Below are 25,401 nucleotides of genomic sequence, written 5' to 3' on the forward strand. Positions count from 1 at the left end.
GGCCTTGAAGATCATTTAGTCCCAGCTTGGGCTGACATGGGCAGGGACACCTTCCACTAAACCAGGTTGCTCAAAGCCCCATCCAACCTGGCCTTGAACAGTTCCAGGGGTGGGGCATCCACAGCTTCAGGGGAAACAAGGGCACCCACAACAGAGAAAACCTGTTTCAGTGTCTCACTGCCCTCGTAGTAAATAATTCCTTCCTCATAGCTAAACACTTTCAAATTAAAGCTATTACCCCTTATCCTGTCAGTACCTGCCCTTGTAAAAAGACCCTCTCCAACTTTCTTGTAGGCCCCATTTAGTTACTGAAAGGCTGCTAGAAAGTCTTCTCAGAGCTTTCTCTTCTTTATGAACAACCTCAACACTCTCAGCTTGTCTTCATAGGAGAGGTGCTCCAGTCCTCTCATCATCTCGGTGGCCCTCCTCTGGGCTCACTCCAACAGGTCCATGTCATTGATATTGTTGGGGTCTCTGAAGTCCAGGGTAGTGAGCTTGTCATGCCCTAAGGACCTCAAAATCCACCATTTCCTGATCAATGCAGCCCAGGCTGCCCTTGAGGTACAAGTTCCTCAACAGACTCTCCTCACTGGTGAGAACAAGGTCCAGGGTAGCATGTCTCCCTCCCTGGCTGCTCTAGCACTTAGACAACGAAGTCATCATCAATGCATTCCAGGAACCTCCTGGATTGTTCATGACCTGCTGGGACATAAGCTCCATCATAAGTATTCCAAAGGCAGGCTGTATCAGACTAGACGTATCTAAATACTGCTCTCATATAAGATTTTTTTGTTTCTTTTAACATAAAGTGGTCAAGCTGAGAATATGAATCTCATGAGATATCTTCTCACTCGTAAAATTTTTATCTAAAAGTGATGATTAATATAAGGAGAGAAGGAAGAAATTAAATGAGGGGAATATGGAAGAAGTTACTTGAAGTGTTTCTTTAAGGATCAGATTTGGGATATATTGAGTTTTCCTTTAATGGTCTTGGCAGAGGAAATGTAAGTGCTGATGAAATATGTTGAAGATGGGTTTGCTGAAGAGGTTTTATCAATATATAAGAGGATTGAATATCATAGGTAGAACTCAAGAATCTCAAGGGTGGGAGGAATAGAAAAGAATGGAAATTTAACAATACACAAAAAATCCTACATTAGGGAAAAAATGAACATTTCATTTACAAGTCCAAAATTTTTCTTTAAGAAATTGCTAAGAAATAGGTATGTTAGCTGATCCTCTTTGACATGTGGGCATACATCCCAGTTTCTGAAACTTGCTGGCCACAAAATACATTGAAATCACAAATCAAGACATTGTTTATGCAATGCACCTAAGAAAGGCAGAAGTATACAATTAAGTTTTAGCAAACAAGTCTTTTTCCAGTGGCATTAAATTACTAATAATGATATTACATTAGGTGTAAACAGTCTCCATAATAATATGTATATTTCTGATTTCATTTGTGTATTAGGTTTGCGTGTCAAGGTTTTGATACAGGGGTGGCTGCTCTGAGCAGAGAATCTGCTAGAAGCTTTCCCTACGTCTCATAGAACCACTGCCAGGTGGCTCCAAGATGGACCCACAGCTGGGTGAGACCAAGCCTGTCAGCAATGGTGGTAGCACCTCTAGGTTAACATATTTAAGAAGAGATACATCTGCAGCCCATGGAGGACCCTACACCAGAGCAGGTGGATGCCTGAAGGAAGCTGGAAAGCACACAGTGGAGCAGGTTTTCTTTCAGGATTTGTGACCTCTTGGGGCACCCAGGCTGGAGCAATCTGTTCCTGAAGGAGTGCACTCTGTGGAAGGGACCCACACTGGAGAAGTTTGTAAAGAACTGCACCCTGTGGGAAGGACTCATGTTGGAGAATTTCATGGTGGACTGTCTCCCGTGGCAGGAACCTCGTGCTTGAGCAGAGGAAGAGTGTGAGGAGTCCTCGCCCTGAGCAGGAGGGTTTGGTAGACAGGTGTGATGAACTGACTGCAAACCCCATTCCCCATCTCCCTGTGCTGCTGGTGGGAAGAACTTAGGGAACTCAGAAGTGAAGTTGAACCCAGGAAGAAAAGAGGGATGGAGAGAGGTGTTTTAAGATTTGGGTTTTTTTGTTATTACCCTATTCCTAATTGATTGGTTTCCCCTAGACGAATCTGTTTTGCACATGATGGTTATTGGTGAGTGATCTCTCTGTGTCCTTATCTGCACCTACAAGCTTTCCGTTATATTTTCAGCTGTTCAGCTTAGGAGGGGGAGTGGCTTTGGTGGGCACCTGGCATCCAGCCAAGGGCAACCCACCACAACTAGTTATAAAAGTGAATTTGAACTGTTGTCAATCCAGTAGAGGAATACTGTTATGGTCAGAAGAAAGGGAAACATTCAAGTGGAGAGCAAATCATCTTAATATACTTAATTTATTGGTTTAAATTTTGAAAAGGGATATAAAGGCTGTCTTTAAGTATACATGGGATAAACTCCAGTGACAAAAAGTTCCTATGTGAAGTGATAAACTATTTTGATACAAAAATGTATCAGTATATACCTCGATACTGGAAATGAAAGTTTCTAAAAATGGATGTGAAAATAATAGGCTACTACATGTTGAAAAGCAAATTTATAGTAAAATCCAGATACCTTTTTCCCAGTAGTGATTTTTTTTCCCTGAACTCGCATATAACTGTGTTTAAGGACATAAGTGATTCCATCTGGCCCCCTATATTCCTGACTAGAAAAGGAAAAATATGACTGTTATGGAAGAGAAGTAAGATGAAGAAATCCAGTTCTGGATGGTTTATAACTGCTTTTACTAAAACCATCCTGTGTCTGCAGTCTCCTCTTTTACTCTACATCTACATAACAAATAATCAAAGTTAGTAAGAGTCTGCAGTAGTCTCCTGAACTCATTTCCAGGGTAGGATGGAAAAACCCAATTTATTTAATTGTGTACTTTTATTTCTTAGGAGTTATAGAGAAGGGGAAGCAAATTTAGTTTGCACTGAAAAATTTATTAATAAAACTCCCAAGCTTGTAAGGCTAAGTCTGCATCTCTAATTATAGTTTTGTTTTATCTTGCTCTAAATCTTTTTCTGTATATCTACTATGCATATATTCATATATAGAATATATGTTTTTGTATCATGCACATTTTTGGCAATTCAGTAGAATCTATTATTATATTATATCAATATCAGACAGACATGCACACAGGAAGTAAGGCAGCTGGGTGACGGTAGTTAATGCGTGTGTAGGGCAGGATAGAACCCAGCCCCTCATTTTTTGTATCAATTATATCTGGAAGTAAGAACAAAACTAGAGATTAAAAAACAGCATAGCATGTGTCATGGTTTTCTAATGACATGGTTGCAAGTAAAACAAAGCTTGAAACTTCCTTGTAGTCTTGCTGGTTTTATATGGTTTGTAAGCTGTGCTTTATCTGAAGGAACATATACATGTTTAAGTTGCTACCTTGAGATGAGCTCAGTTTCTTGGAGCATGGTGCTAATAACACAAAGGTTGTGGTTTTGATCCCTGTACAGGCCATTCACTTAAGAGCTGGACTCAATGATCCTTATGGGTCCCTTCCCACTCAGAATATTCTGCGAAGAGTCCTTTCCGCATAAAATGGTTGACTGTATCCTAAGTTAGGATCTGATTAGGGAAAATGAGTATATAATGCAGAACTAATTATGAATACAAAAACTAACACTCATTACATTCAATAAATGATGAAACAGCTAAGACTAAGAAACACTTGCTGAGTAATTATACTCCTCTTTTACACAAAATAGAGTTGGAAATAACCAGTCTAAAAAAATATCTAATAACTCAGTATTACATGAAGGTAGGCTCCCTGATATTATTTTCTGTCTTCATAAAGTGCAGCTTTTCAAAACTGAAATCCTCTAGACCATTTAATGTCTTTAAGTGCACATTTCTACTGTGAAATATTGTGATTTAAGGCACAGAACAGTTTTGTTAACTGCAGTTATCCATTATACACCAGTGTTATACACCAGTCACTAAAGTAAAAATTCTATTTGAATGATTTCATTTGTTGCTAATTATAAAAATATTGAAAAATGAAATTAAGTTAGAATTCCCACATAAAGACTACCTGTTAGACAGGAGGTGATTGGGAGAAACAGGAGTTGGGGAGAGAAAGAAATCAAGCAAGAACAAAAGAGCAGAATAAGAAGTTATGGTAAATGTTACTCAGGAATACTTTCCTGTATGATACTTTGCTAAGGAATTATTAAATGCAAGCAGTCATGAGGGAATCTGAGGGAGAATAAAGGTGTTGTGACTGAGGTGGAATCCTTCATAGAGAATGAGGGTGTGCTCGACAAAAACCATCAAAATATTAAACATGTAAAAGCCTTTAGCCAGCACATTTTGATGATAGCCTTGGAAAAATCAGTCACTGTAAAAATGTTCAGTACTTAAAAAATATAGGTCCTATCTCCTAAAATCAGTGGTCAACTTTTTGCTTGCCTTTCCTTTTACTGTGGCTCAGAAACTGTCAGTGGGAAAAGACAAAACATTGTTCAGGATTAAAGGAGTATTTTGAGCACACAATGTTCTTTGTAAAGCTGTCAAACACAGTACTGAAACTAGTAGTAATAACTTGCAGAAATTAATATTTTTAATTTAAGAAATTATGGGTTTGAACAGCTTGCATTATATACTACAATTTGTCATTGTCAGAAGTATGGAGAATATAAAAAAATATAAAACTTTTTGCTTTTGTTGAAAAAGGGAAGCATATGATTGAAGACTATCTCACAGTGGAATGTTTTCATGTATAATTTTCTAATTTTTTATTTGTTTAGATTTACAAACTAGAAGGTTTTTAACCTGTATTGTTGATGATGATGTTTTATTAGATCCATAATTCTTAAATCAAATTAAGAGTTTTTTAGAAAGGAAATTGTGAGTTAATTATATTTTAAATGTGAAACCTAAATAAATAATTTCTAATCAGAAAAGAAAATTTCAAATCTTTTTGAGGTCAATGGCACAATTCTGATCTCAAGACAAGAATTTCCTCTAAGGACCTCCCATTCCTAGCTAAATATGAACATATTTGAAAACTTCTATATGGCTTAAGATTGTAATCTTGTAAATACATCTACCAAGTGAAATGCTTACTTCAACAGTCATCAAGAGACATAGACTTTTAAAGGTTGTTAGATACTTATCTGGTAGAAAAAATGTCCGGGACTCCAAATCTATGCCACTGATAAGTGCAGGAAAAATTCTTCTACTGGCAACAGTGGAGACTGTCACTATCAAAATCTTATGCAGGCTTACCTGAGTTAAAGCTTTTGAGTTATTTTCTTTGCCTTACACAAGCACAGACAGTGACAGACAATGGCAGTAAGCATACCAGCAACAAGCCCGGCATCACAACTGATAGAAGAAAGTACATTGGGCTCATGGTGTAGATGCATGGAGGACAGGGTGAGTCTGAATTAACCAAGAAGACACAGTATTAATTAAAGTGAAAACAGTTTCCATAGAACTAAGTTGAACAATGCTTTGAAAAAACTTGGTTATAAAGAAAAGTTCAATATGATATGAAGGCTTGTAAAGTTCAGAATAGTTTGTGATGTTTAGAAACCCTTGAGTTAATGCGTGATGCAACTTTACATAACGAAAATACTGGACTCTATAATTGTGAGATGAGGTTAATGCACTTCAGTCTTGGGATAATAAAGAAAACTTTTGAGCAAAGTAAAAACTACCCAAACATCCAAGGAATCTACAATGTTTAGTTTGTAAAACTGCTTGTGTACAGCATGTTCATTGAGCTCTCCAAGCTGATGCAAAACCAGTACTGGTTGGTAATTATGTGTATTTGTCAATAAACTTGTTCTAAGTACAAATACAATTTTAGGAGTTTTCTGATGAAGGAAAGTGTCTGGTGTGTTTAACCAGATTTATTACGTGTGAAATGGGGTTTCAAACCACGAATGTAGCATATTTCTACAGTTTTACATTAATTCCATTAAGTTCAGCAACCCTCTTTTAGTGACTAAATGGCTCAAGATATATAAAAATTAATTTTGATAGGAAAGCCCAAAGTCAGTTGCAAGTCCAAGAGCTATATTCTCTGCCAGCTTTCATCTGGGCTAGTTATTTGTTCACTTGCAGATCAGATCATTTACATATGGTATTAATGCAAGAAGCACAAGAATAAAATGCCTTATGTTTTCTTTTTTATTTCTTTTTTTATGATTATCTCGAAACAGGTAAAATAAATCTCTTCAGAGTATTCACTCATTTGGAAAAAAATATGTATTTTTTTAAATTTTAAGGTCAAAATCTCTATATTATTATTATTGAGAATAATGTGGCTGAAATATTTCTGTTATACATAGAATACTATCTACCTAGACTAACCATAAGATAAAAGCTTATATGGCTTGAACTGCCATAACAGGTATTTTGGTTAGATACTAGTAAACCATTCTCAGCTGCATGTGCAGAATAGATTGCCTAAGGAAATATCTGTGTCTCGTTCAGTGGAGACTTTGAAAACCATGTTAGACAAAAATGAAGGAAATTGATTAGGGATAGTTGATTCCATCATGCTTCAGGAAGATGGACTGGATAGACTCCCAAGGTCTTAATTTTTTTCAGTTTTCCCAAGATTAGTGTGTGTGTTTTTCATATATACATATATATATGTGTGTGTGTGTGTGTATGTATATGTATTTATATACATATGTATGTATGTATCTGTGTATGTGTACAGTTATATAAACTTTTCCAACTGCTTCTATAGATAGAGCTTAGATGCAAGCAAAGCAATCTAGGTAGTTTTCTTTATTTCTCATTTTGTTTTTGCCCTGCCTCAGAATATGTGATGTCCTGGAATTGTGCTCATATCCAAGGTATCTTCTAATAGAAATGTGCATCCAGATGGTTCTTGAATATTTCCAGTGAGAGAGACTCCACAGCCTCTCTGGACTGCCATTCAGAGTGACCTTGGCAGGCTGGAGGAATGAGCTATCGGTAACTTCTTGAGTTTCAAGAAGGACAGATAGAAAGCCTTCCCTTTGAAAAGGAAGACCCCTTTAAGAGCCATTTCCTAACTGTCAAAAAAACTTAAAGAAAGTGTCATCCTCAGGATTCACTGAAGATTACTGTAATTTGGTATTTAATTTGCATATTAAAATTATTCTCAAACTCCATTAATGATATCCTGAACTCTGAATGAGATTACATTCCTGCAATTCAGAAGCTCCCCTTCTGTAACTCAGCACAACTAGATATATTCATAAAGAGCAGTGGGCAATGACACCAAGGACAAACTTTACATGATTATATATTTTTTGCAAGCTTTTACCTTTAAAATCTCAATGATCTTCACCCCTTTTACAGATGAACATGTGTCAGCTTGTCTTACTTAAAATGTAAAAATATCAAACAAATACCACCACTTACAGCCAAAAACTGACCTTGAAAATAAGACCCTGTCTACACAGAAACTATGGTAATGATATAGGGTAATTAAGATACATAAGATCTTTATGTGGGTATTCTCATTTAGTTTCAGAATAAATTTAATATTATTTAACTTAATCTATTTTTAAAATTAATTATGCTAAATCATATTAAGGCCACTTAATAAGGAAAAAAAAAGCCCATAAAGACGTTAAGTCATTCAAATTAATTCATTTTCAGAGTTCATTAGAATCAACATAATGATTTGTTGTTATTCAAGAAAGTCATGGCCGTCACTGTACCTCTGAAAACTCATCATAGAGGTACCACTAATTTACATCCAATTTTTTCCTGTACTGTGGGAATGATAACTTTATTCTTTTCTCCCAAGATGCATGTAAAAGCCCCATTACACGTGTACCTAGTGCCATATGGCTTATTCAATCATACATTTCTTACAAACCCTTCTCAGATCTGTTATGATAATCCACATACAAAAGCCCCAAAACAAGTAGCTGAGTGTTGCACACAGTGCAGCAGAGGAGAGGGGCAATGCATTTGCATTTGTAAGTTTTCATGGTAGAAAACAATTAATTGGATTATTTTAAGGAGTAAACAGTTTTGCTCATCATAAATTGAACATTTAAATCATGGATTTTTAATAGGGAAATTTTTAATCATTGCTATTTTTCAAATTGTGGATATGTCAATTTGAATCGTTAGTCCAAATGTTGTTCAGAGACATTGACTTTACTTATATCTCTCTATTAATGTGCTGAGCTGCTAAGCACTATCTTGGTAGTGTTTAAAGAGGTTTTTACATGCACTGTTGATGGGAGATTGGATAGTAACCCATAGGAACCTCGTCTCTCTCATTATCTGCTATCTAGCTTTTTATATGTACCAGTTTGCTTTATGAAGCATTTTACAGTAGCTTCAAGATAGTCTACTTGCCTGGCCATACTCGTCTAGCAGAATTTTATGTCTGTACTGATCAACTGCATTCTTTATTTTAAATTGTTGCATAGCTTCATCCATTAATGCTAATTCTTTCATTCCCTATTCATTCTTTTTCTTCAACTTGTAATTTCATATTCGCCTTCTATAAGATTCTTAGTTAAAGAAATATTTTGTCTTTTCATAGAAAGGACTGCTGCTATTTTTCCCCTTTGGTAACAGCATCTGGAAGCAGATAAAATTTTGTGTTATTTTCAATAATACATAAAACAAAGAACCACAAGCCTTCATCAGAGTCTGGAGGCCTTTATGTTGGGAATTGAAAAACTGTCAAAAATTACTTCCAGACAACGAGAAAATAAGTGGATTTAAAAAAAAAAAAAAACAAAAGAGAGAAACAAGTGTGCTTTATGAGAAAGGGAAATGGCATTACAAAGTAGGTTATCATTTTTATTTCTGGACTTATCACAAACCAATGAGATTTATTTTCTTCCTACAGATTGAAAAGAAAAAATAAAAGGTAAAAGATTGTTTACCCACTTAAAGATGTCATCAAACAGTGTTTCCAAATTCTGTAAGGATAAGGATCTCCACAACTGAGTTTTGCTATTGCTGTTTAACAATTTTTCCCTCCAGTCAGGTATAAAAAAATGATCTTTACATCAATGATGATTGGATAGGGCACTGTGTGCCTTGTAAATTTTTTATTAATGAAAAAATATGTTTTGAAATCTGAATATATAAATTACATAGTACAGTATTTGCTTAGCTTTCTGTTTTGATTATTTTTCTGATTCCACAAATTTTGCATTTCTATTAAATATTTCATGCTACAGAAAATTTACTTGGCATTATTACAGAGAAGCAGCAGGATTTTTTAAGTTATGACTTTACAAGTCTTCTTTTTCATCAGTATTATCTTTAATTCTTTTCAGGCACTGGTAGTCAGGCATGCAGTGTCCTTTAGTCAGCTTCTGTGATTGATCATATCTACTGATACTGAAACACTTATGTTCCTCTGTTCCTCTTTTGGTAAATGCAAGGCTAATGATTCTTGATAGGGTAACTATTCTGTTGTCACATTTCTGTGTCTTTATGAAGAAGTATGCTTTCTTACTGGGGTTGAACTGTCTTCCAAGGCAAAATCATTAGTTTAATATATGTTTGTTTTTATATTTTTTAATACATATTGATATACATAGATATATCTAAAAATGTCAGAGGATTTTACTCCTACACTTCTTTACAAGTTTCTTACCATAATACCTTTTCAGGTTTTTAACAAAACACCTACATTCTCATACAGGTGACACTAAACTACTAAATTTCATTAATTACAGGGATTTTTTTGGATTAAAAAACCTTGAACAAACTAAAATCAAAACCCAGTTACATGTAGTAACAGCTCTTAAGCTTTGGAAATTGTTACAGTTCTGATTTTGTCACAGATTTTGTGATGGCTTTACTTAAAAAAAAAAAAAAAAAAAAAAAAGGAAAAATCCCCAAAATTATTTCATATATATTCTAAATAAATACAAAAGTATTAGCTTGTTACTATGGTTTGCTTATGCTGAGAATATGGTAGCACTATATAAAATTTACATCATGAATGTACAGAATAGCATATAAGTAATTATTTTTTAATTTTAATTAAAGTTAAACCTTTTGTGTAGTAACTGATTGAATAAAATATATCCAGGGATTTACAGAGAGTCATTTGTCTCCATTAAAGAAAAATCCAGAAGGTTTTCACTTTGTGGAACTGAACAATGGAGTGGTGATGAAGTTATATCTGATGATTTTCTTGGCAAGGCACTAAAGTCATTATCCTCCTACCTGCATCAGAATTAGCTACTTACAAGGATTGATTAGTTTTGCAGACTGACTACTTAAATAATCATGATCTTGAGTATGGCTGTGAAATTGCAACTTCCTTTGTTTCTCACAGAGAAAGAAAGTTGTTAAGAAAAAATAAGACCACAGATGAATAGCCAACCTTTGACCATCTATAGCTGATTCTATAGTTAAAAATATGTTGAATAATTAAAGTGCTTGGTTTTGACTTTAATAATTATCTTTGAATTTACAAACATTACTAATTCCGGAAGTACTGAATTTTCAGACTCGTTTGGTGATTCTTTCAAGAATTCCCAGCCTAGGAAGGAATTTATCTAATATCACAGTCTACAAGTTTTCTCGCAGAGGGGAAGACACCGATCTCTTCTCTGTGGTGATCTCTTCTCAGTGACAGAACTCAAGGGAATGGCCCAAAGTTGTATCAGAGGAGGTTTAGGCTGGATATAAGAAAAAAAACACCGCACCAGAGGGTGGTTGGGCACTGGCACAGGCTCCCCAGGGAAGCGGTCACAGCACCAAGCCTGACAGAGTTCAAGAAGCATTTGGATGATACCCTCAGGCACATGGTGCGACCCTTGGGGATGGTTCTGTGCAGGGCCAAGTGTTGGACTCAATGATCCTTGTAGGTGCCTTCCAACTCAGCATATGCTGTGATTCTGTGAAAATGTAGATATCTGCATGTAAGTGCTAATATGTACTTGCAGGTCATAATTAATCTCCTCCAGAAGTTGGCTTCTAAAATACAGTAGATTAATCATTCTGTAGGAGTGTCTGGCTATGAATATGGTAGCAATTTCAGATGTGGATATCTGTGGGTTGAATGTAATTGTTCATACAAAAGCATCTAATAACTTTTGAGATTAATCAGCACACCCCTCCTGAGAGATGCTTCCTGTAGAACCTATGTCAAATCTATCAGCCCTGTGTGGCTGTCTTAGAACATTAAAAAGTAGCTGGAATTGCTTTGTTCATTTAAGTTTCCATATTAAATACCCTATTTAAGGTTTCTAATCATGAGCTAGGTCTCAGTTTCCCACTTACAGATTTTATCAGTACAAAGAATGAGTTTTACAAAGCAAATCAAAAAGAAATGTCTACTGGTTCAAGGTGAACTGAAAAGTTGACCGACTTTGTTTACATAAAAGTACCTGCATATAGGCGGTTGTTTTTTTTTTTTTTAACTTTTAGTCTGAATTACATCCTCTGGACAGGGTAAAATCCCTAAACATAAACTTTTAGTACCACTTGGCATCCTTTGCTTCCAGATGGTATCTCAGAAGAACATGTCTCTTGCATGTCTTGCATCTTCTCTATGAGACCTGTGTTTTTGTTCAGGTACATATTGCATGTCAGATGAGACTGGATAGATAAGATTAGGCAGCAGAATACATATGACTTAGATATTGAAGATAGATACTAGTTAATGAGAAGTTAAAGGGAAGAAGGGATTATTTTTTTTGCAATGTGGAGAATCATACATGATTCTTGACTCCATAAAAGGAAGATTTAGTGCTTCCCATTTATCAACCATATATTCTGTAAAGACAGGCAGTGGGAAACTCTGGTACTTTAAATATATGAATAACATCAGATTTGTTGGTATCCAGAAACATCTTTCAATTCACTGAAGTTTATAACCAAGTATTCTGAGACAGGAATGTGATGGAGTAACAGGGAAAAAATTTGAAAATTTTTACCCATGAAAGAATTTGTTAAAGGAGTTGGAGCTGGGGTTTAGACCTGCCTTATAATAAAAATAAAGGAATCAGAGTGCACTGGCTCACTTCAAGCAAATTGTCAGAGATGTAAAGAAAACACTAAATTGTGATGGTGCTATTTTCTATCCTTACTGATGAAACTGAAACATTGTGCATAGAGAAATAAAAATAATCTTCTGTAGTTCATTGATCCATAGTAATGCTACTGTTCATGTACTTCAAGTCTTTCTCTCTTCTTTTTTTTTCCCTAAGAAAAATATATACAAATTCCTGAAACATGATTAAAATACAGGTAATCCTTAGACCCTTTCACAATTTTATCCATGTTATTGACTCCTCTTTCAATTTAATTTTCCTTTTTCTATAAATGATGAATTCTTTACCTCATGATGATTTGACTTCAGCAACAGTGAGGGAAGGATTACCAGTTAGCACAAAAATTATTCTAGAAAACTTGGAAACTAGGGCCTGGGTTACCACCTTCTTTGTTCTAGTACTCAGACCTCCCACAATCTTAACTAATGTTCTCATCATTACATTATTATGCAAAGGGCAGATAGCAACACTACTGACTATATTTCAAAATAAAAACTTCTCTCCAGATACTGTGACTGAGTTATAATTGAATATATAATATGAAAGGAAATGAGGATCCTACTTCTCTTCTGAGATTGGTTGTTAAACAAGTTTCTGCTAATCTAACACTTAGTACTATGATATTTTTTCTTGCTTTTGTTTTTTTGTTTATTTCTTTTTTTAACAGCAATTTATGGAAGCAAAGTGATTTAATTCCACAAATCATAGTGAGTTAACATATCCCCTAAATCTAAACTGCACAAAGCTTTGTGTAGCCATGCTTATAGGGAAGGGGATAGTATTATGTAAAATTCACACAACCTAGCCTACAAACCACATTAAGATCCCTACCTAGCAAATGAGATGGAGATGTAAACCCCACAGATAACCTTATTTGTTCAGCATAGGCCTTTCTTTGCCACGCAGGTACTCTGATGGAAAAAAAAGTGTCATTTTTGGGCATGTCTCAGGACAGTTCTGGGGTAAAAGAAGAGCCAGCTAGAAGGCATTTCTACTACAATTCTTCTAATATTTGGTTTAGACAGGCATCAATTCAGTGATATTTATTACAAAAGTAATTTGAAGTTCTTCCAAGATGAAGCATTTGAAGGTCAGAGAATAAATTTCATGACCATTAACTACTAGAAATAAACAAATAAATTTTCTAATCTAAGCTGAATTTAAATGCTAGTGGAGTTTTTGTGAGAGAAATATAAATGCTTGTGCTGCCTTTTTTTTTTTTTCAAATTAGGACATCTTTTTCCCTAAAATCAATTTAGGCATATAGGCCAAACACTCTGATATAGATTTTACACTTTCTTATAGACTAAAGTAAAAATCAGCATGTGGTTGGAGTAAGCTTTATTATTTAAGGTTACTCTTCCCCTTTAGTTAATTGGGTATTGTACAGTTCTGTAGACCTGTAATGCATTATTTCACTATCAGTTTCACTATCACTGCACACAATGATGATAATGTATTTATATCTGAATGCAAGTATACCACAACCCTCCTGACAGAGCAAAACCTATGAAACTAAGATGCAGTGGTCAATGAAATATTTACATTTTTCTATTTACATTTATGTATCCAATTTTATCTCCAGGTAAGCGCTTATCAATTAAATTGATGCCTATTATTAATGTACAGAATTATTTAACACTTGCTATATATTCTCTAATAAATCGAGGTAAAATTCTTGGAGACAGTCACAGCTGACATTGAGAATGCAAGATTTAATGTCAACATATTTGAATCTTATAATTAAAAATGTTTCTTCTGTTTAGGCTTCAGCCCTTCTTCAGAGAAATTTCTGAAAAACCATATTTCAGTTTTTCATATAATAATCTCCAAAATTCTTTCATTATTTGCTATTCTTTTTAGACAAATACTTTCCTGATAAATGTTCTTGATTAGCATTCTGTTCTATATGTTTGGGGGATTTTGTTTATTTGTTTGCTTGTTTCCTCATAATTTCTTTTATAGTCGTTATCTTATGCAACAGACTGTCATGGGATGTGTTGAAGAACAGAGCTGGCATTTACATTGTAAGTGTGTCTATAACCAGTTTCAGATACCTACTGCATTGACTAAAATAAAAGATAGGTTACTATGAAAAAAAAAAGCTTGCAAAAACACTTATTGCTTCCTTTAGTTTATTTAAAAAAATATAGACATAAAATAGTTTGTATTACTGTCCAGCTCAGACTTTTATTTTATTATTTTCATCATTAATTTAATCATTTGTTAATTTGAACTTACTGACCTGGTCCATCAGGTCGCTTTTAAATAGACACAAGGGCTGAGACTCATCTGTAAAAGCATAAGCATGTAGTGAAACTTAAAATATATGAGCTCATCATGAGTGACCTTCTATATGCTGTTTAGAATGCCAAATGTGTCTCTGAGGCTCTCAGCTAGTGCTGTGCAGATATCTTTGATATCTTGTAGTATCTGAAATTTCACCAGATGCATGTTAGGTAATTTGATCCCACTGTAGTGTCCATTTTAGTAGGTTGATCAGGAGGTGCTTTTAGAACACTCTAGAAATACAGTAGAAAGGTGAATCACATCTTGTGTCCTAGTCATCACTCTACATCCTGACTTTATCGATTGGTTGTAAGTGCTCTGCAGACCTAGTTACATGTAGGTGAGGGCTTTAGGTTATGAGAAAATATAGCTGTGTTAATGAAGTAACCCTCACTGTAAGTAGAATTTTAATATTAGTAACTTAATCATGATACCTTTTTTCTTTAATATTTCCTTCTAAAAATATGGTCTCATTCAGAAAATCAATGTATAACTTTTGTTCAATTCAGAAGTCATTTCAGGTCTTTTTTTTTCTGGTTAAAAATCTATATTTCCTTACAGAAATGATTCAGCATCCTTCCAAATTTTTGTTTTATTTGAGAAAAAGAATACTAAACTTATTCTTATGTACACAGTTAAGATGATGCTGTGTCATATGCTCATTTTCTGTGTATGTAAAGTTCAGACAACACAATTTTAATTTTATTGTCTATTATTATTAATATTTGTCAGATTTTTAAGAATACAAGACAGAAAGAGACTTGTTCACTATAGAAAAATAACATGGAAGAAAAACTGATCCTCTTGTGCTATGATTTTACAATTTTAAAAAGTAGTTTTGCATCAAGTCATTACTGAGAGCATTTTATTTCAGCTTAGGATTTAGGATTTATTCATTAAGAGCTGATTTACGCACAGTGAAAACATAAAGTAAAAGGCAAAATGGCTATGGGATAGTCCTACTTCCTAGAGTTCAGCTGGATTAAGAGTAGTGAAGAAACAAACAGTATAGACAGGAATTAGAAAATTTTAATATTTTATATAATTAGAGATTCATGTCTATTCCTTCCTTTTAGTCTGACAAATAATTCAGACTACAGAAATAAGATCACGTGATATTTGTGTGAACAGAATGTCTTAATACAACACGAAACTCTTTGCTTTCCACTTCCTAGAAGATGAACAGTTTACAGATGGAGATATTATGCTGGTTCAGGCTAGTTTTAGATCCTGGACTTCTTGTACTAGATACATATGACTGAGAAATTAGTCATTAGGTCTACTACACTAGCTGATAGAAATACAAAGACATGGACTCAGACACAAATGTCACCAGCTGTTACACGCTAGCAGCCTCAGTAGGAATTAAGAAAATTATGGCAAATTAAGAAAAAAAAAATTAACAGAAGTAGAAATTAGTATAATTAAGTTTCCTAGATGTGACATTTAGAAGTCTGATTTACATTTCTAGGAATATCTGAGGTCTTTAGGATTTGCATTCTACAGGCTGTGATACTAAACAAAGGCTGTTCGCGAAAGTTACTTCTGAAATCCAATTCTTCTCTCAGAAGTGGTAGAATTCTTCAGTAAGAACATCAGTAGCAGCAACAAAACTAGCCCATGACAGGGTTGTTGCTGACCTTCCTTCTTTCCTTTCTTCCTGCAGCATAAACTACGTACATTCTCTCTGGTCTTATCTGGTGCTCTTGGTCTGTGGAGTAAGCAAAGGAGAGAGTTTGTGTTGTGGTATCCACACAGACACTTGCTCATTTTGACTAACCAAAGTGGGATGACAGAGAGAATAGGAAGAGTAAAAATGAGAAAACTCATGTATTGAGATAAAGACAATTCAAGAAGTGAAAGAGAAAGCAACAGAAAAATGAAAATCAAAGAAATTATGCAAACATAATTGCTCACCACCTCCCACAAGCAGACTGATATCCAGCCAGTCTCGGAGCAACATCTACCTTGGAATGCAAACACTCTGCATCCCTTTTTCTTTCTATTACTGAATATGATGTTATATGGCGTGGGACACCCCTCTGGAAGGTGGCAGTGTGAGAAACTGAGAAAGTCTTGATGTTATGAAAGCGCTGTCCCACATACTAACAATATTAATTTAATTATAATTAATAATGACAAAACATTTGTGTCTTATCAGCACAATTTCAGTCACAAATCCAAAACATAATGTCATGCAGGTTGCTGTGAGGAAAGTTAACTCCATCCAAGCCAGATCCAGCACAGTTTGAAATCTGTATTCTCTTAATCCTGAAGAAAATTGAACCCAAGTAGAGTATTTCATCAGTCATTCTTGCCATCTTTCTGTTGATTGACTTAGAAGGATAATGTCTAATTTACCTTTTTCTTTAGTGCTGAACTGTCATGTTGCTGTGCAATTCAGGAACAGATAAACAGTAAGCATTACTGTGGTTCCAGACGAACGAAATAAGAAACTGCTTTCTCTATTGTTACATATTCACTGCTAAACATATGTACATAAATAGCCCTACGAAGACTGTTTCCTAATATTATTTATTGACTGCTTAATATAAGTGCAAAAATAACAGTAGGAAGAATATAAATTAATAAAGATTGGAGTATTTAGTTTAATTATTTTTAGTTCAAATTAGGCTACTAATCAGCAAGAAATGTGAAATTCATGAAGTAGGAGACAATATAATTCACTTGACTATGAAGATGGCAATCCTACTCTCTAGTCTAATGACTGATTATGTGTTCTTTTCCATCCTTTTTTTTTTTTTTTAAATGAAAAGTTATAGAAGGAAAGAACAAGATCAAGGACTTTCCGTGTTTTCAGGAGAATGCCAGAATCATTCAGCTATACAGTCACATTTTCTTTTCTTTGATATATCTTGATCCACTCATTTTGCATAATTTGTTACTCATAGCTGAGAAACCACAAGAAAGTTGAAGCATCACTCCTTACACTAGTATTCATACCTTCACAGAGCATCAACCGCGGGCCATACAGAATCACAACATTAGAACTTCTCAGGTGCATATTTTGAGGCAAGTGAATTGAACTTTTGGCTTCTTAATGATTGAAATATTAAATAAATGCAGAAATGTTTGAAATTAAGCTTTTTAAACACTGCTGACTTGCAGAAGTCTATATTCTTTAGATTATCACACCTGTCTTTTCATTGATCCCTATTTTAATGTACTAGAAAATTGCATCTCACTATTAGCAGTTCTACTAACTGAAAAGTATGTTTGTAAATATTACCAATACTGAAGATACATGAACTAACAGATTTGAATTAAAACTTTTCTTTTGGAGTTAGAATCAAACATTTACTTTGTTCAAGAATTGTATCTTTATTCTGTTACCTAAAGCTGGATATCTGATGCTGTTTGATATTTCTGTGGTTAATTCTCCTGGACTTCCAGCTGTCAATCTGGAAGTTTGTATTTCTTTCATGTCATAATGTTTAGCCTCCTGCAGTCATCTCAAATATACTGAATTATTTCATATATCACTGTAAGGTACTTAAGGGAAAGAATGAAGAACAGAAAGACAAGATAAGAAGCTATGCTGCATTCTATTGTAAATTATGTGACACAATTTTTTCCTATATGCTGACTGTTATCATTTTCACACCTGCAGAGTTTAGTTAGCCAAACTCTGGTATGATACTGCTGTGATGTATAATTATTTGCACCTAAGTATTTGTATTTGCCAGAAATCCTTCAGGAGGTCCTTAAACTGCAGCATGTAAAATGGGATGACATGCCTGTGAAACCCACTTTTAGGAGGAGTAATATGAATCCCACCCTTATGTTCCAGTTATCATCAAAAGAGGAAAATAGCCACTTACATATTTCATTTCACTGGGGACACTGAAATTTAACTAGCTTAATGCTGTGCTAAAAGCACTATATTACTCCTATAGCAGCAGAAGTAAATCACATTTTAGTACTTAGAAAGCATTCGACATGATAGCAGAAAATAAACATCACATTTCTCTGACATCTTTACATGAATATTCACAGAGGTGAAAATTGTGCAACCGGTCAAAGATGTACAAAAGTTTCACACTAGCTCATTATGACTAACATGAAAATTCTGTGGGGTTTTGGGACTTTTCTTTGTTTGTAATTTAAGTGAAGACCAAGATAATTTTATGTGTAGAAAACATTAGAGGCATTAAACTTGGGATATGAAACAGATTTTGAATAATTTGCGTTTGCCACTAAAAGATTCCACAACACAGTGAAATTTCCAGACCTCTGCAAGCTTAATAGACATACATCTACCTGAAATTTTCTGTCTGTATCATTCCATATTTGCTAATACTATAAAGCATTTTGTCAAATGCCAGTACTTACAGATTTTACTGGGAAACATAATTTCTAGGAATAATACCTTCCAAAGCTACAAAAGACTTAAATTTGAGTTCTTTTTGAATAATTGGAGAGATGATTTTTTTATGTTGTGAAAGATTTTTTATACTTCAAATTGCTAAAGCCTTCATAGCTCAACTTGATCCTTTCACTGACCTTTTTGAAAAATCTGCCTTGGCCTTTGACTTCTTAGGGGTAGCTCCAGAAGAAACCTGGAGCTGTTAGTGTATTTAAATATCTATCATTTGCTCACCACATCCAGAAACTGCTTCAAGTCCTTAGGATATGTCTTTTTTTTTTCCCCTGTATACAGTCTACTCCCATAATTTTAGGGATTCAGAAATAAACTGGCCAAGACTAAGATGTTTACATGAAAGTAAGTTTTTAATATTCTAGTGCCATATGCAGTGTCTTAGGATATCCAAGACATAAACACAGGTCTAGCAGAGATGGCACAGGGTAGAAAGGATAGTCAAGGCACTGTGTAACAGGAGTGACAGGTGAAGGCTAAGCAGGACATTCAAAATTGTTTAAACCATCATTAACTATCTGCTCATATATTACTGAATCCAGTCCCTATATATGAGAATGTTATTCTGGGATCAGTTCAGTTGCCCACCCATAGATGTCCAATGTGGATTCACAGGGCAACTGATGTGATCCTGGACCTCTATTAGATGTAAGAAATTTAATGGACTTCTTAAGATTTTATGAGCTTCACCAGGTTTTCTTTATTTCCTCTGTTTTTTCCCTTAGCAGTTTCCACATACTACTATGAAACAAGCAGATAGTTACTATGATTATATAAACAGATCTTTGTGCAAAAAAATGAATCAGTAGTTATACTTGTATATATTTAATATTAAAACATGGAGCTCTTTGTCCTTTATTAACTTAGAGGCAAGATAGTATTTTAATAATGCAGGATATTGTTGGCTATTGAGTCTACACTCAGTGTAGACCTTGTTGCAGGTGAATGAGCAAACTGAACTGCAACACACCATCCTATAAAACTCAGTCTTAACTCTAACTGGTTTGTTTAATCTCCTTTTGAGGAAAGTTTTGCACATCCCTCAGACAATCACAAACTCTTTCAGTTTTGCAGTGTGTGTTATTAAAAAGGCAATAGTGAGATGGACTGCAATCATTATACTCTCTTGTTGCTGCAGATGGCATTGTCTCTCTCCAAACAGCTGTCCTTGTCAGGAAACATTAAATGCCTCACCATACATATGCTATACAACTGATGCTATTCTGATTATATATGCTTCTAGAGTTGGTTTATCACCCAAAAATTAAATACAGGATACATGGAATGATTTTGGACATGATTGAATGATTTGCAGTTTTTAAATATATTAATAAAGTAAATAGAAGAAGCTCTTTACCAAAATGGGGCTCAAAAAGGGGGAGGCACTCAACTGGACATATACAAACTTCATTTTTTTGGTTCACCTAGTGTATGGAAACATGCCGAGTTTTTGTATTGTTGTTCAGAGGATTTAATTTTTTACGTCAAATCCTGTTATTTGTGAGGTGCCTGAAAATGTTGTAGAATAAATTTGGCAGTATAATTCTGTAAACTGCTTTCCTCTTCAGAGTAAATGCCTGTATTCTTGTCAGAAATGTTTGTGGAGTTTCAGGCTCTTTTCAATCTTATTGGTTTATCATGTATCAATTAGAGGACACTACTTATATGAGATACTTTATGAAAAAAAAATTGCATAAAACAATAAAACGAGATTGAAAATAATAAAACAAGATTGATAAATACATGAAGGGTTTTCATCAAAGTCTAAAAGATCTCAATGTTTCATTAGCAAACACTTTTTTGGATCAAATTTATACAGACATGACTACTGCAAAGAAGAAACTAGAAATTAATAAATATATGGTGTAAATATTTTTTATTTCTTTAATTTATTCATTTTCAGTAGAAAATGGCTATTGAATGATGAAATGCAAAATATTCAGTTAAGAAATTGTCATTTCTACATACATTTACAATAGGTACTGCAGGTATATGTTTAATCTACAGACATAAGACACAATATAATATATATATATATAATGCACATATAATATGTAATCAACATCCTATATAATAAAACCTACCAAAATTATTTGCATTTAATGTCTAAACAATTTAGTGAATTTTTCCCCCACAATTAATTCTGATGAATACTGTGGTATGAATTGTAAGTAAAGGTTGAACTAGAAATAGAATAAATATGAAAAGCTGTACAAAAATATTATGCACTTTTAGTTCTTCTTTTCTGAAAACCCTTAGATAACCTGTTATACCACTAAAAGTTCTGCTTTTTTAAATAAATAATTAGATATTATTAGATGTATAAGTATCCAGAAAAAGTCTCCTTAATTCTGAAAACTTTAGTTTTGTTTTGGTACTTTCATGAAGTTGTTCACAGCCACAGTGTCATTTGTTACGATGTCTCCATTTGGTAAAGAATAAGCAAGGACATTTGCACTAACAAAGATAAACCAGTCCCTAGTGATCTGACAAAGTACTGAAAATAATATGCAACCTGCTGTTCACATGTATAAAATTCTTGTATACTATTTTGAAAGACCTGCCCAAATGCCTCATATGGGAGATTCTTGATATTACAGGAATGTCTTAGCTTTTTTTCTTTTGTAGGACAATCTCTCTTCCGTTCTGCAAGTACGAAAACACATGTTGTTGCTGTCTATAGGGATAAGTAACTCATGAAAATCCCTGGCTTTCAAAGTGTTCATTGTCTCTCTCTTCACTCAACTATACAATGTAACATTAGTGAATGCAACAATGCCTTGGAACTTATTACAACATTTTCATATCCACTGAGCTGTCATAGTGCTTCTTGTCAGGTGCTACTATTATTAAATGCAGATGAAAAATAGTTTTAGCCCAAAAATCTCCTCTTGGCAGGTTGTCTAGAGGTGTCTATCAAAAAGCTTTCGCCAAGAAGAATGGTTTTTATTTGATGACAACTGGAAAGATCACTTCAGAGAAGTGTTAGCTTTTTTTTTCTCTGCAAATCTACAGTTAGTCTACCTGCAATATTTTTATACCATTATCTCTCAAGTGTAGTGCCCTTATGAGACGCAGCTGCTAAAGTATCAGCAAGGCTCAGGAGCAAGCAAACAAAAGAAATGCTTCAGGGGAATATCAGTGTAATACTGTTGAAATCAAGCAGGATAAATTGATGTGGAGTAAAGGTACCCTGCGTACCTGTGTACCCTGGGGAACTATGGTATATTGCACCTGGAGCAGAATATAGAAGCACTACCGGAGTGAATTTTTTAGCATCACTTTAAAATACTAAAGCAGCTGATTGATCAATCAGTGAAAAGATAGGTAGTACTCCTCAGAAGCATTTAAGAGCTATTGTGCTGAAGTTAGGGTTGGGAATATTCTGCTCGCAATTTCTGAAAGATAACAATTTACCTAGAAATATCAATGGCACAGATATTCCTTGATGACATGTCTGTTAATTTTGTCCTCTGATCCAGTGATATCTTAATCTTATCTTAATAAGAAATTATTCCTTCCTTTCTGTTAGGCTTCATATTCTTGAAAGCTTGTCCACTTTATAGCATAAGTTATTATCTGTATGTTTAGCAGGAAGATATGCCTGGTACAAGAATCTAGATAAGAGATCTTCCAATAGTTTCTCCAAAGGGATATGAGATAATTTTCCATAAAATTTCAAAAAATACCAACTCATATACCATAATATTCTACAGTGTAATTTCTGTCTGCCTCTCTGTCAGCAGGGCTTCTTTCATCTACTAACCTCTGAACTGCAAAGCATGAACTTTCAAGACAAAATACTGCATGATAAAGACGACATTGTTGATTGCCTCAGACTTGGAAAACTTTGCTACCACCAGTCTACACTATTCTCCCTAACACAGAAACTGCCTATGAACGCCAAGTATTTCTTCCAAGTATCAAATAGCATAGATACAAGACAATGATGTAACTCTCTGGGAAGAAGGATACTAAACATGTCTTTGATGTTACATGGAGAATGGGTAAGGATGACTTCAGGCTCTGAGGGCAAATGGCATGAACTAGATCATGTCTGTAATCCCCATTTGTCTTACCCCAACAGGGATAACACTTTTTAAGGCAGAGTGATGGTGTCCATACCTATGTAATTTTGGGCTCTGGAACATTGCTGGACTCCACGAGTGCTACTAAAGCCCTTAGACATAGTTCCTATCTTCAAATCACCTTCATTTTAAGAAAGTACACTTGTGGAGGCTTTTGATGATTTCACAAATTTGTCTACAGCCATGTTAGTATATCTGCGTTGGTAATGAATAACTGAGATTTATTGGTTTTCCTCTTTTTTTTTCCTTTCTTATTTCAAATAATCTGCTCTTTTTTTCCTTGATTTTGTTTTCCCTCTTTTTGTTGGCTAATAGATTAGAGCATAAAGTAGGACATAAAGCCTATGGTAAATGTCACGTGCCAATATGCATCTGTGGCCTCAGGACATAAAGAATGCTGAGGGGAGGCAATGTCTGTTACAAAATTTCCCCAACTGTTCAATATGAATTTAATATGAAGTACAGTCTTGTTCTTTTCGTTATTTTTTTTTTTCAAATTAGATCCTAGGGTAAATGCTCCCTCCAATTTATATTCTGGGATTCTTATTTTATGGCACATAGATACCTTTTGTAAAGAATCTGCACTTACACCAGGCAAGGTGCCTGACCCTTTGGTCCAGCTGTGGCCAGTACTACGGCCTCAGAGAAAATAAGAAACTCATTCCAACTCTCCCCATAGCTCAGTCCTGGCTCATGCTCTGGCTTCCACACATAGCAGTTCCAACCTTTTGCACTGTGTTCAGTCTTATAGTTTTTTCCAACATGGAACTATTGATTGCCGTTTTCACAGCTTCAAATGCAAGTCTTACCCCAGGCTTTCAGAGTTAAAGTATTTTAAAAATATTTTCCATATTACTACCACTGGGTAGCACACTGACATTTTCCCTTCTACTTTTGATTTGGTGTCTCTTTTATCTTGAAAGAATTATTATTTTTCTCTCCTGAGAAGAGTCCTGGTGGACAACAAATTGAAGATGAATGAGCAATGCTGACTTACGGCAAAGAAATGAAAAATCAGCTTGGGCTCAATGGAAGTAGCGTTGTCAGCAGGTTGAGGGAGGCAATACTTCTCCTCTGCTCAGCACTGCTGAGGCCACATATGTAGTACATTGTGTAAGTTTGGACTTCCCCATATAAGAAAGTCATGGACACACTGAAGTGAGGCCAGTAAAGGACTATGTAGATATGAAGGGCCTGAAACATCTGACATATGGGAAGTATGTAATGACATATTACATATATGATGAAAATTTTCAATGACAGAGAGGAACTTTCATACAGTGAAACCACTTCAACATAAGTACCTGGAAGGTACTTTCATCAGGAACTGTCACTTTTCATCAAACAAAAGGTGTCTTCTATAAATTATTACTGTAACTGATAGCAATATATCTTAGCCAACAAAACAGTCAATAAACATAAACCCAGTATTCAGTAATCTGCTCAATATTTTAGTCAGTGCCACAATACAAAAAATTTATTTGCAAATCTTTCCTCTATATCGAGTGCCTTGTTTGTCTAAAAAATGACCCTTTCACAATAAGAAATACAATTCTTTATTTATTTAAAAGTTGACAGCAATTCTTCTTTATATAGATAAATATTGAGTACGAAAGGGCATTTTTGGGAAATATAAATATCCATTTTCTTTATTTGTAGTTCAGAATTATTCATTCATTAATCCCCACTTAGACCAATCAAGAAGTAGTCAGAAATGCCAACAAGTAGCTGATTAATGAACTACTAAAATAGATAATTGATCTGAAATGAGCAGTTTAATTTAGTTACATCTGTCCTTTTTGGTTTAGAGTGGCCAACCTTTTTGAGTAAAACTAATAATTTTCCATACATCTACATTTGTTGCCATGGAATAAAATGAGAACACAGGGAAATACCTACCTTTCAATATTTTAACATAGACTAAGTTTAAAGAGCTAATGAACTTAGCTTTTGCTTTTATTTGAAGAATTTCAAAGAGTAATGTGAGCAGCATTTTGTATTACAGATTGTCATTTCACTTTGACTAAAATTTACTTACTCAGGTCTGGAAGTTCGGGTTCTTAATGTAAAAAGAGACTAATGCGTAAAAGTGCTGTGATTATCAAATCACCCCTAACCATTATATCAAGCACTTGGATAATTTTTTGTATTCCAGTGAAGTACCTATAATCGAGAATCTCAATACAAACTGGAAAATACTCTGCCTAGATTTATTCACCTAGATCAATAATTAAATCACACTAATTCTCTTTGCATGTAAACAATAGTATTTCTGAATTACATCAGTAGATAAGTGGAGTAGTGTTAGGTATTTTTTTAAAGTGTAGAAAGAAGATAAAATCCGCAGCTGCTCTAAATGTAGCACATAAAAAGCAATACTTCTAATGGTTTTGTCTGGATTTCTTCTATATAAGAGTTTCAATGACTCTTATGAGAAAACAAATGGTTACCTCTGGAGTACCTCTGGAGTGCTTTTTCACCAAATAATCTAAGTAGTTTGAAGATGATAATGGAGAGACAGGATCACCTTATAAAATACAACTAGATAAT

At 34.5% G+C, this 25,401-nt stretch overlaps 1 long non-coding RNA gene across 1 annotated transcript in view; it reads left to right on the forward strand.

Moving 5' to 3' along the window:
- Nucleotides 1-24,421, forward strand: part of LOC135409873 (uncharacterized) — a 33,648-nt gene extending 9,227 nt beyond the window's left edge. The window contains exons 3-4 of the long non-coding RNA XR_010428402.1: nt 1,475-1,962; nt 22,510-24,421. This is a non-coding gene — a long non-coding RNA (uncharacterized LOC135409873). The remainder of the gene's footprint in view (nt 1-1,474; nt 1,963-22,509) is intronic.
- Nucleotides 24,422-25,401: the final 980 nt, after the last annotated feature.

This window comes from Pseudopipra pipra, chromosome 2 (genome assembly GCF_036250125.1).
Source record: "Pseudopipra pipra isolate bDixPip1 chromosome 2, bDixPip1.hap1, whole genome shotgun sequence".
NCBI classification, from domain to species: Eukaryota; Metazoa; Chordata; class Aves; order Passeriformes; family Pipridae; genus Pseudopipra; species Pseudopipra pipra.